The 10,162-nt window shown below is 36.6% G+C and overlaps 1 pseudogene; it reads left to right on the forward strand.

Moving 5' to 3' along the window:
* Nucleotides 1–1,611: 1,611 nt before the first annotated feature.
* LOC102774210 lies at nt 1,612–9,704 on the forward strand (annotated as a pseudogene).
* The last annotated feature ends 458 nt before the right edge of the window (nt 9,705–10,162 follow it).

Consider the following 10,162-nt stretch of genomic DNA (forward strand, 5'->3'; position numbering starts at 1 on the left):
TCCTCCATAGACATTCTCATAAAATGATCTTCCACATACACAGAAGAATATCTCTGCTTTCAAAGGGCTCTCCTGATTAGGTCAGGGCCACCCAAGATAATTGCCCTTTGGATCAATTTAGAGTCAATTTATTAGGGACCTTCCCTCAATCTGCATACTTCCTTGTGCCAAATAACATGTAAAGATGATAATTAGCATAATTATGACAGTGAAATACCAATATAGTCACATTATACAAGAATTACATTATACAATTATACAAGAATATGGGTAATTGTGGGTCTTCTTAGAATTCTGATTACCATATTGAGTAAGCATAATTAGCATGGTCAAAAAAGACTTCCCAAAGAAGTAAAATTGAATAGAACATGAATGTTGAGAAGCAACTAGTTATGTAATAATCCTGGAAAGAATTGTGAAGGCTCTGCTGTGGAAGATAACTTTGTGTGTATAAGAAACACAAGGTCAAGGGAAGAAGGATAAGATATGAGGTTGGGTAGGTAGCAGCAACTAGATAATGCAGGGTCTTGAAAGTCATGCAGATTTCAAATTTTAAGATAAATAATAGGGTGCATCATATGATTCATATGAAAATTTGAATTCAAAGTTCAATAGGAAATATCAGGATGATTTAAGCAGTACAGTAACATGATCTATTTCTCTGTATTCAAAACCTTTCAGGTTTCTTTTTATAATTATTTTTATGTTTGATAATTATAAATGCTCAAAAGAGAAGTAATTATGAAAATATAACTCTTGATTCAGTCAGCAAAAAGAGTTTGCTATTGGCCTTACTTGTCAATGTAGGCTCCTCTGATGTTCCAAGATGACTATAAATTTAAAATTTAACTTCAAATGAAACCATTTGTGTACACAATTTTTTTCTGTTTTCAAATGATTTTTCCTAGGTGGGTGAACTTTCTAAAGAAAAGATAAAAGTATAAAATATACTCATCATTACAGAGGAAGTATTATTATTTGCCTTCCAATTGGTTCCAACCACTCACATTAATATTACACATCTACTTTAATTTTAAAACTTTGTGATTTGAAAACCACAAACAAAGTTTAAAAATTAAAGTAGATATTTAACCTTTATTTGGACCAATAAAACATCTAGCTCACTTACTGACTTTCAAAAGTAAGTAAAAGATAGACTGGGAACTAAAAACCTGATCTGGTTTATGACCTCCACTTCTTGCCAGATGGAGTAAAAGGGACATAATTTATCCTAACACAAGGAAAAAAAAGAAAGAAAGCCGGTTAACCCATTGTACACCATAGTGCCTGTAGACACAAGCGAAGGACCTTCCCCCCAGGCCACGCACATCTATAAAAAAAAAAAAATGTTTTCCCTAAGTGGCAGCCCTGACCAACTTTAAAACCATTTTTCGTGAGAATTTTCAGCTGAAAATATTCAAGAACACCCGAATTGGGAGTAATATATTTAAAATATTCATTGCAAATTGGTTTTTTTAAATTAAATTCAAAACAGAGTGGCGTGTGAGGATGGTTTCCATTTTGGACGCATGATAGTTAACTGGTTAAAATATGAAAAAGTAAAGTTATCAATATATTAGACATAACGTAATAAAAGAGTATAACTGAAAGATGGGAAATTTTGATTGTCTGGAATTACTGCCTGGAGAAAGTTTCCAGACTGTAGTGCAGGAAGGGGAGCCCATGCAGAACCCTATATCTCCCTGCATTGAGGAGATGAAGTAAGAAGTTCAGGAAAGATCAGACAGCAAGAGTTTATAGAGCAGAGAACCGGAGGAGAGAGACTGACAAAAACATCAGAGATCTGTAAAGAATTCCCTTCGAGGACTCAGCTGAATACTGATTAGCACATACATATAAGAGAAGTACCCAAGACTGAGGGAAAAACAAAAACAACAACAAAAGCCACTGGAAGAATTAGGGGGAACAATACCCAGAGCTCGCATAGCACCATTAATAGTGCCTGCTTTCACCAGTCAGTTGGGAAAACCTTGTAATACGGTATGGGCATTGGGTAGTATACTCATAGTGGTTATGCCTCAATAGTGGAGAAAATTTATATTAAAGACTGTTGTTTCCAGCCAAACAAGCCTTAAAAGGAAAAGTCAAACAAAAAAACAAACAAACAAAACGGATTGTTGCTACATAACCTAACAACACCTCAGTACAAAGCTCCAGAATATTTTAGAAAGATAAAAATAGCCAATGCTCCAAAAAATAAAATTCACAAGTGTAGAATCCAATAAAAAATTAAGTTTTTAAAAGGAAAATACAATAAATACTGAGGAGAAAATTCAGTCAATTGCCAGTGATGTAGAATGAATACGGAATAAAATTGGTAGGCAGGGACATTAAAATAGACATTATGACTGTATTCCAAATGTTCAAGAAGCCAGGAGAAATATTTACAATATAATATGGAGACATAAAAAATATTTTAAAATATCCAAATTGAACTCCTACCAATTAAAACTAAAATATCTGTAATGAAAAAAATACACTCGATGGGGTTAATGTCATATTAGACAGTGCAGAAAAAGAGATTAGTGAAATAGAAACCATAACAATAGAAACTATACAAACTGAAACCTGTAGAAAAATAAAGACTAAAAAAAAAAAAATGAAAAAGGGTTGATTTCAAGATCCTTTGGGACAATTTCAAGAGGCCCAACATATGAGTAATTGTAATCCTTAAAGAAGAGAGGAGAGCAAGAAATATTTTTCAAAGAAATAATCATAGCTGAATATTCAAAATTTGCTGAAAACAATAACTCCACAATCTAACAAGTCAATGAACACCAAATGCAACATACATAAAAAGGACTATAGCCCATCAGAATCAATGTTTAAAATTAGTGGTAAAAAGGCAACTTCATTGGCATTTTTAGACAATTCTACCCAACAACACAACAATAAATTTCTTTTAATATGCACACTGAAAATTTACCAAGTTAGACTATATTCTGGCAAAAAAAGGAAAAAGAAAGAAAAATTCAAGTAATAAAAAGTGTTTTTTCATCACAATGAAATTAAATTAGAAATCAATATTTAAAAGATACTTGAAAAATCCTCAAATATTGGAAAGTAATTAGTATACGTCTAAATAATAGCCTTACAGAATAAGAAAACACAATCCTGCAAAAGTTCTTCAAGAAATTTGAAGAAAGAACACATTCCAAATCATTCTATGAGGCTTCTGCTCATACCAAAACTGCACAAAGAAATTGAAAAAAATAACCCTACAGACTTATATCTTTCATTAATATAAATCCAAAAGTTCTTAATGAGTAAATGACTATGCTGAAATCTGAATCAAGTCTCTGTGACTACAAAATCTCTTAGTAACAAAATCTCTTAGTAACATGTCCTTCAGCATGTTGTTTTGAGCTTCAAATTTCTCAGCTGAAAAGGAAGGTGGGTGGCGGTCATTCATTTCATTTTCGAGTATTGAGTTATTTTATGCTCTACATGTGCTAGAGATATAACAGTAAGCTAAACATAGAAATAATGCTCAGTTTAATCAGGTGACAAATATTAAAATAATCATACTGAAAAATAAATGACTGATTCTCAATATTCTGGAAAATGGAAGCACACTTCTATGTTTTATTCATATGGACATAAGGAAATGTTGGGAATTGGGATGATTAGAAAGACTTCCCTGGAAATTTTTCTTTGAGTTTACAACTGATTGATAAGAGGAAGATAAACAGAGAGGAAGAGCATGAGCAGGATCCCCTTACAGTGGTGCTCAACCTTCCTAATGCCGCGACCCTTTAATACAGTTCCTCATGTTGTGGTGACCCCCAACCATAAAATTCTTTTTGTTGCTACTTCATAACTGTAATTTTGCTATTGTTATGAATCGTAATGTAAATATCTGATATGCAGGATGTATTTTCATTGTTCGCGACCCACAGATTGAGAACCACTGCTAGGAAGTCCTAACACAGAAAATGGGAACAGATGCTGGTGACAAAACAAGCATGGTTTTTCTAGTCCCTGGGTGTTGCCAGTGGTGGGCATGGGGGAGATTTCCTTGACAAAGTCTTCCTAACCAATGCTGCTGTTCTGTGGTTTCAAGTCAAACAGAGGCAAGGCCAGCCAGGAGAGCGTGCTTTGTAAATTAGAAAGTAGTTCATGTGAAAATTGGTACAGGAAAGTAGAGGGAAGAGGGAGGGCAAGAGCAACCTGTAAGCTGGTGACTGATGGCTTAGTAGTTGAGTGGTCCTGATGAAAAGTGTAGCACATTCCCACATGGGAGCCTTGCCTACCTTTCTGCAGGTTTGCTTTCTTTTTTAATTTTTTAAAGAAAATATCTTCTTATTGATCTTAGAGAGAGAGAAGAAGGGAGAGGTAGAGAAAGAACATTGATAAGAGAAACATCAATCAGCTCATGCCCTCTACTGGGCATCAAGTCCACAACCCAGGCAAGTGCCCTGACCAGAAATCAAACTGGTGACTATTGGGTGTGCGGGGATGATGCTCCACCAACTGAGCCACACTGGCCAGGGCAGGTTTGCGGTCTAATGAGGACTGGACCACACCCTCTCTCCAGGATGGGGACTGTCTCCTTCCTGATCAAAACAAGTTCCTTTACTCCTATAGGAGGATTGCAATCTTGTTTGATTTAGGCGTGTCTTCCACGAGAATTTATGGAGTGCTCGTTCTATGCCAGCCACTCTATTGGACACTGCAGATTCAGGGACACGAGAAACCATTTCTTACTTCAGTCTAGTGGAGGAGACATACATGAAAACCAATACCAAACACAATAATGCAAGGATATGGGGAATGTACAAAGCTCTAGGCGAATAGTAGAGAAAATTATTAATTCTCCCAAGGGGTATCATGTCGTGTTAAAAGGGAGGGACATTTGAGCTAGCTCTCGAAGGGTATGTGGCTGAGGAGATGAAAGCAAGTTTTCTCTAGGAAAGAAGAAACAGGGGAGCTAAATGTACTGATGTTTGAAAATATATCATACAAAGCAAGGCTGATAAGAGAGTTTGGGCCCAGATTGTGAAGAGACGTGAATGCCATGTTCATAATACTATGGAAGGAAGGGGAAGGAAGGAAGGAAGGAAGGAAGGAAGGGAGGGAGGGAGGGGTGGTGGAGGGGAGGTGGAGAAAGGAGGGAGAAAGGAGAAAAGGAGGGAGAAAAAGCAGAAGGGGAGATAAAGATAAGAGATAAGAGATGAGCCATAACTGAAAGAAAAGAAGGAAGAGGAGAAAATAAAGAGGGAAATAAAAAGTGAGGAATCATTTGGGTCCACTGCCAACAAGAGTTAGGAAAACTGATTTCTTAAGATAAACTGAAGTAAAACAAAATATGCTCCATATGTTGAAACTGTATACTTAGTTTGAGATAAACAAAAACATGTTTGGAGAATAACTGCCATAATTAAAAAGAAATTAAAAGAAAGAAAGAAAAACCATCTGGGGGATAGATAGATACTTAAACACACACACACACACACAATACACAGTGATTCCAAAACTTGAAGTTTTCCTTGTTTTAAGTAAACTTACTAGTTGCAAAAGGGCGTTGCAACAGTCTTTGCCCAAAGCGCCCCATGTTTCAGGCTGGACCTATCCAGGGCTACTTGGCATTGCTCCAACACCAGAAAACCTTTCCAAAGCCTGCCCTTTGCTCCTGCTTTCTTCTCTGCAGTGAATATACATCCTCCCTTTTCCCTCAGGACAACTCCAAATTACCCCTGAGCACCCAATTCAACTGTCACCTGCTCCCAGCCATGTGCCTGACAGCCAGCACAGTTCATAATGGCTTCCTCATCTGTGAACTCTGCGAGTGTGTATCACTTTTCTGTGGCTGCCATAACAAAACATCAGAGTCTGGGTGGCTGAAAGCAAGAGTTTATTGTTTCACAGTTCCGGAGGCAAGAAGCCGAGAAATCAGGCAGTCGAAATCCGGATTGGTTCCTTCTGAGGCACTGGAGGGAGAATCTGTTCTGGAAAACATAGATTTGAAACCAGTGGGACAGATGAAAGCCCAGATTTGATATGTAGTCCTAGATGTAAGGGTCCTTCATGAAGAAGGAGGAGAAGGAGAAAGAGGAAGAGGAGAAGAAGAAAGGGGAGGGAAGGGCAGAAGAATAAATGGAAAAGCTTATTGGAAAATAAGAATCATGTGGGAGAGAAATGGTAAGGAGGAACAAAACTCTTGGAGAAAACTTGCTATGGCCATGAAGCAGTATTTCCAAGTGGCCTTCCAATATTACCTTTGCAGTCATGTAGTCAATTCCTAATTCAGCTGGCCATTTCTTTTTCAAGGATATTGTTTTTTTTAACCATATCATAACTATATGATCACAAAGGTAACATAGTTTGAAAGTGACAGAATGTAAAAGTCATGTGAATTTCAACTAGTAAATCACAGGAAGATGGATTTGTTGTACTCAAATTACTGGTATCTAAAACAAGTTATATAAAGAAATTTTAAAAAAATAAGAAATTAAGTAAATAAATAAATAAAACAACTTATAAATATCCCTTACCAATTTTTGCTTCAGCAATCCTGAATTGGTCATTTTTCCCAGAGCACACATTTTGTTGTAGGTTTCCATGCCTTGGTGCATGCTGACCTTTCATTCTGATGTGCCCATCCCTACCGTCAGCTCCTAATCTTCCTTCAAAATGCAATTTAAGCTTAACATTCTCCAGAAACCTTTCTCTGAATACTCAAGTCCAATTAACCACACTTTCCACCATGTACCTCTGTGCATCCTCTGTACCTTGAATGAATTGATACCATTGCACTGTTATTTAGTTACTGCTTATTTTCAAATAATGGGTTATTCTGGTGCAGTCTTATCTGTAATGTCTTAACTGCCCAGTGATTATTCACTATGCCTAATAAGCATTGGTAAGTATTTGCTGGATGAATTAATGTACAGAAGTGTCTATTTCAAACTGTTTTTAAAGTTTTCAGGTAATCTTGGAAAAGTATCAAGATAAGTATAGGCAAAATTTGAACGTCAGTATTCTACTTAATTTGTAATGAGAAATGAAATACTGCAGTCAAATCTCTGGTGGCTTTATACTAGTATACTTGACTTAACACAGTCATGATGAGGGAACACAGAAAATGGACTTTAAAAACAAAACACAAAAAACCTCTTTTGGAAATTAGCCCAAGAGCCAAATGTTTCATTTTAATGGTATGTTTCTTCTCTCATACCACAACTAGTAAACATTTCAGATCACACATACACACAATGTTTGTTTGTATTTACTATAATTCCCTATGAAACTCCAGATGCTTGGACTGTACAGGCATCTAATACACGTTTGATGAATTAAAGAACAAATGAAGGAACCCTTGAATAAAATGAGCTAAGATTCTGACATCCATTAGCAAGCTGTTACCAGTTTTCATCTGCCTCGTTTGATTGTAGGCCATCCATTTGGAGAGAGGAAATGGAAAAACGTGATGCAAATGACTGAGCTGTTCAATGCCTTTGAATTAATACTTAAAATGCAATCTCTTATCAGACATTTGGTACAACATGAGCTGGAATACTCATTCTGGCTCCAGGTTTGCCCCCACATTGCTACGTGAGATTAATTTTTTTGGCTAAAGAGATTGATCTTGGTCCCACCTACATTAATGTATTCTGACTTTGTGGAACATAGGCCAGATTTTTTTTTAGGCCCGATAAAGTCCAATATGGTTCTGACATAATTATACATGAGGCTGGATTATAATACTTCTACATCTCAGCCAGGCTTTTAATTTGGTGTCATTGGTAGGCAGGCATCATCTCAAATTTTTAATTTAATGAAATAAAATTCTGTCCCTTGATTAATTTCCAGGAAAAGTTGTTGGAAATAACTCATGTGTTGTGCCTCAAGCACTGCATCTCTGGTTTTATACTTCTGTCCCACTCTGTATTCAAAAGGTCTTCAATTAAGCAGAGACCTTCTTAGAGAAGATTTCCACTGAGCATCATTTGAAAGGGGAGCATGTCTCTTGGGGTAGAAGTGGTAAGGGTCTTACTCACCAGTAGTTTATCAAATGTTTCTTCCAACTATGTGTCATAGTCCCCTGAGAATTCTGGTAAATTAAACATTCTCCAACGTCTTACACTCTCCGCTCACTTTACAAATCATTTCTCTGATCAATGTCAGGGTGACATGCCATGGCTGGTCATGTATTTATATAGCAGGTTAAAACTCAGAGTGCCTTCATTTACATTATCTTGATAGAGTTTCTCAAGTCTTGGAATGGCAGGTCAGATTGATTTCTGATCATTGTTCAGATAGGAAAATTGAGTCTCAGAGCTTTCCAGATTTATGGAAGGATAGATAATGAAAGTGGATAGAATTGGGCCTTGAACCTAAGTGTTTTATTTCTAGTTCAAGGCTTATTGATAACACCAAAGTGCTCTAATGGATGTTCAAGAAACAGTTGTGGCCCTCGCTGGTTCTGCTCAGTGGATAGAGCGTCAGCCTGCGGACTGAAGGGTCCCAGGTTCAATTCCGGCCAAGGGCATATGCTCAGATTGCAGGCTCGATCCCCAGGATGGGGTGTGCAGGAGGCAGCCAGTCAATGATTCTCTCTCATCATTGATATCTATCTCTCCTTCCCCTTCCTCTCTGAAATCAATAAAAAATATATTTTTAAAAAAGAAAGAAACAATTGTGCTTACTCACGCATTTTTTTCTTCATTATATTTACTGAGTATCTATTATTTACAGATATTGTGTTTAGTGTTGATATTATTAATGGTAATCAAGCCAAAATCCCTTCCATACTTGAGCTTGTAGTAGGGGAGAAAAAGATATAGGCAACAGTTGGGACACAGAGAACACCACACTGATAACAGATTGAAGAACAAAAATGATATGCCAACTGAGAAAGATGCCTGATACCTGACTGTTAAAGAGGGGGTTTACCATCTAATTGACTATAGTAAAGCTATCCCAGGGATCTCTGTGATCAGTTGGGTTATTCATGTGATTGATTCTCCAAATATAAATATTTTATGCTTCCAAATGGATATGTTTATCTTCCCTGGGCTTTTAAATACTGTAACTCTACTGGTATTCATCTCGTTTCTTTCCTCCTGGGCCATGAAATAACACATGTGCTTCTAGGGCATGGTGCAAAAAAAGGCTAGCTTGGTTCATTTATTAGATTTCTTGGGTCTGATTTTTTTTTCTACAATGATTTGGGCCATTTTTCCTGGAGATAGTTTGAAATTCTTGGGACAGTAGATAAATGGCAGGATTATATGTTTGATACAGTAGAACATTGGAGGCTGAAGCTGACAGAATTGGACTACAGCTTGCTGCAAAGGCTTGTGTGGACATCAGAGCCAGTTCAGTGTTTTGGCAGTAGACAGAATAAAGTAGCAGGGAGCTTCCACGGTCACCCCAAGTTGCCAGATTGGGTATCCACACACTCTCCTCATGGAAAACGAGCTGAGCACTTGGATGGACTCATATCTCAGGCTCTCAAAGTTAGATAGATCTGTAATCGCCCACCACTTTTGGAACTAGACCCATGATTATTATGTAAACTCAGCATGAAGCATTTTCTTGAAGAATTAGATAAAAGAGAAACATCACTGCTAAGAAACAGAAAATGGACAAATACTCTTCCCATTCAAGAACAGGAGAAAATATTAACATATATAGTTGAGAATAAAACTGACAGTTGGATTAAAATTGATGAGACATAGGACATATGAAGTATGTAGCACTTTTTGTAATTTTTATGTTACTTTCTCAAAAATGATGTTTGAAATGAAAACAAAAATAGTATCTAGCATCAAATGGATATCACTAGGTATTTCTTTTTCGTGCAATATTGATGTATTTTCTCTATTTTAAAAAATTCTTCAATCAGGGAAAGGTCACAGAATAAATTTGTATTACATATTTTTTAAAAAATCACTAGTTGTATCCCTACTATGTGCAAGTCATTACTCTAAGCCTGTGGGGAAAAGTGAGCCAGAAAGTAATTCATCCTTGCAGAAATCCTGTTTCTCAGTGGCTGTAAAAAATCAAGCAACTCAGTCTTCAGCCCCCATTTAAAATATGCTCTATAATCTGGCATGAGAATGGAGGAAAACTGAAAATACCTTGGGGTATTGGCTTGATATTTAAGAAAACATTCAGAATTAAGTCTTTTAATCAA

Source organism: Myotis davidii, unplaced genomic scaffold (genome assembly GCF_000327345.1).
Source record: "Myotis davidii unplaced genomic scaffold, ASM32734v1 scaffold1, whole genome shotgun sequence".
Classification (NCBI taxonomy): Eukaryota; Metazoa; Chordata; class Mammalia; order Chiroptera; family Vespertilionidae; genus Myotis; species Myotis davidii.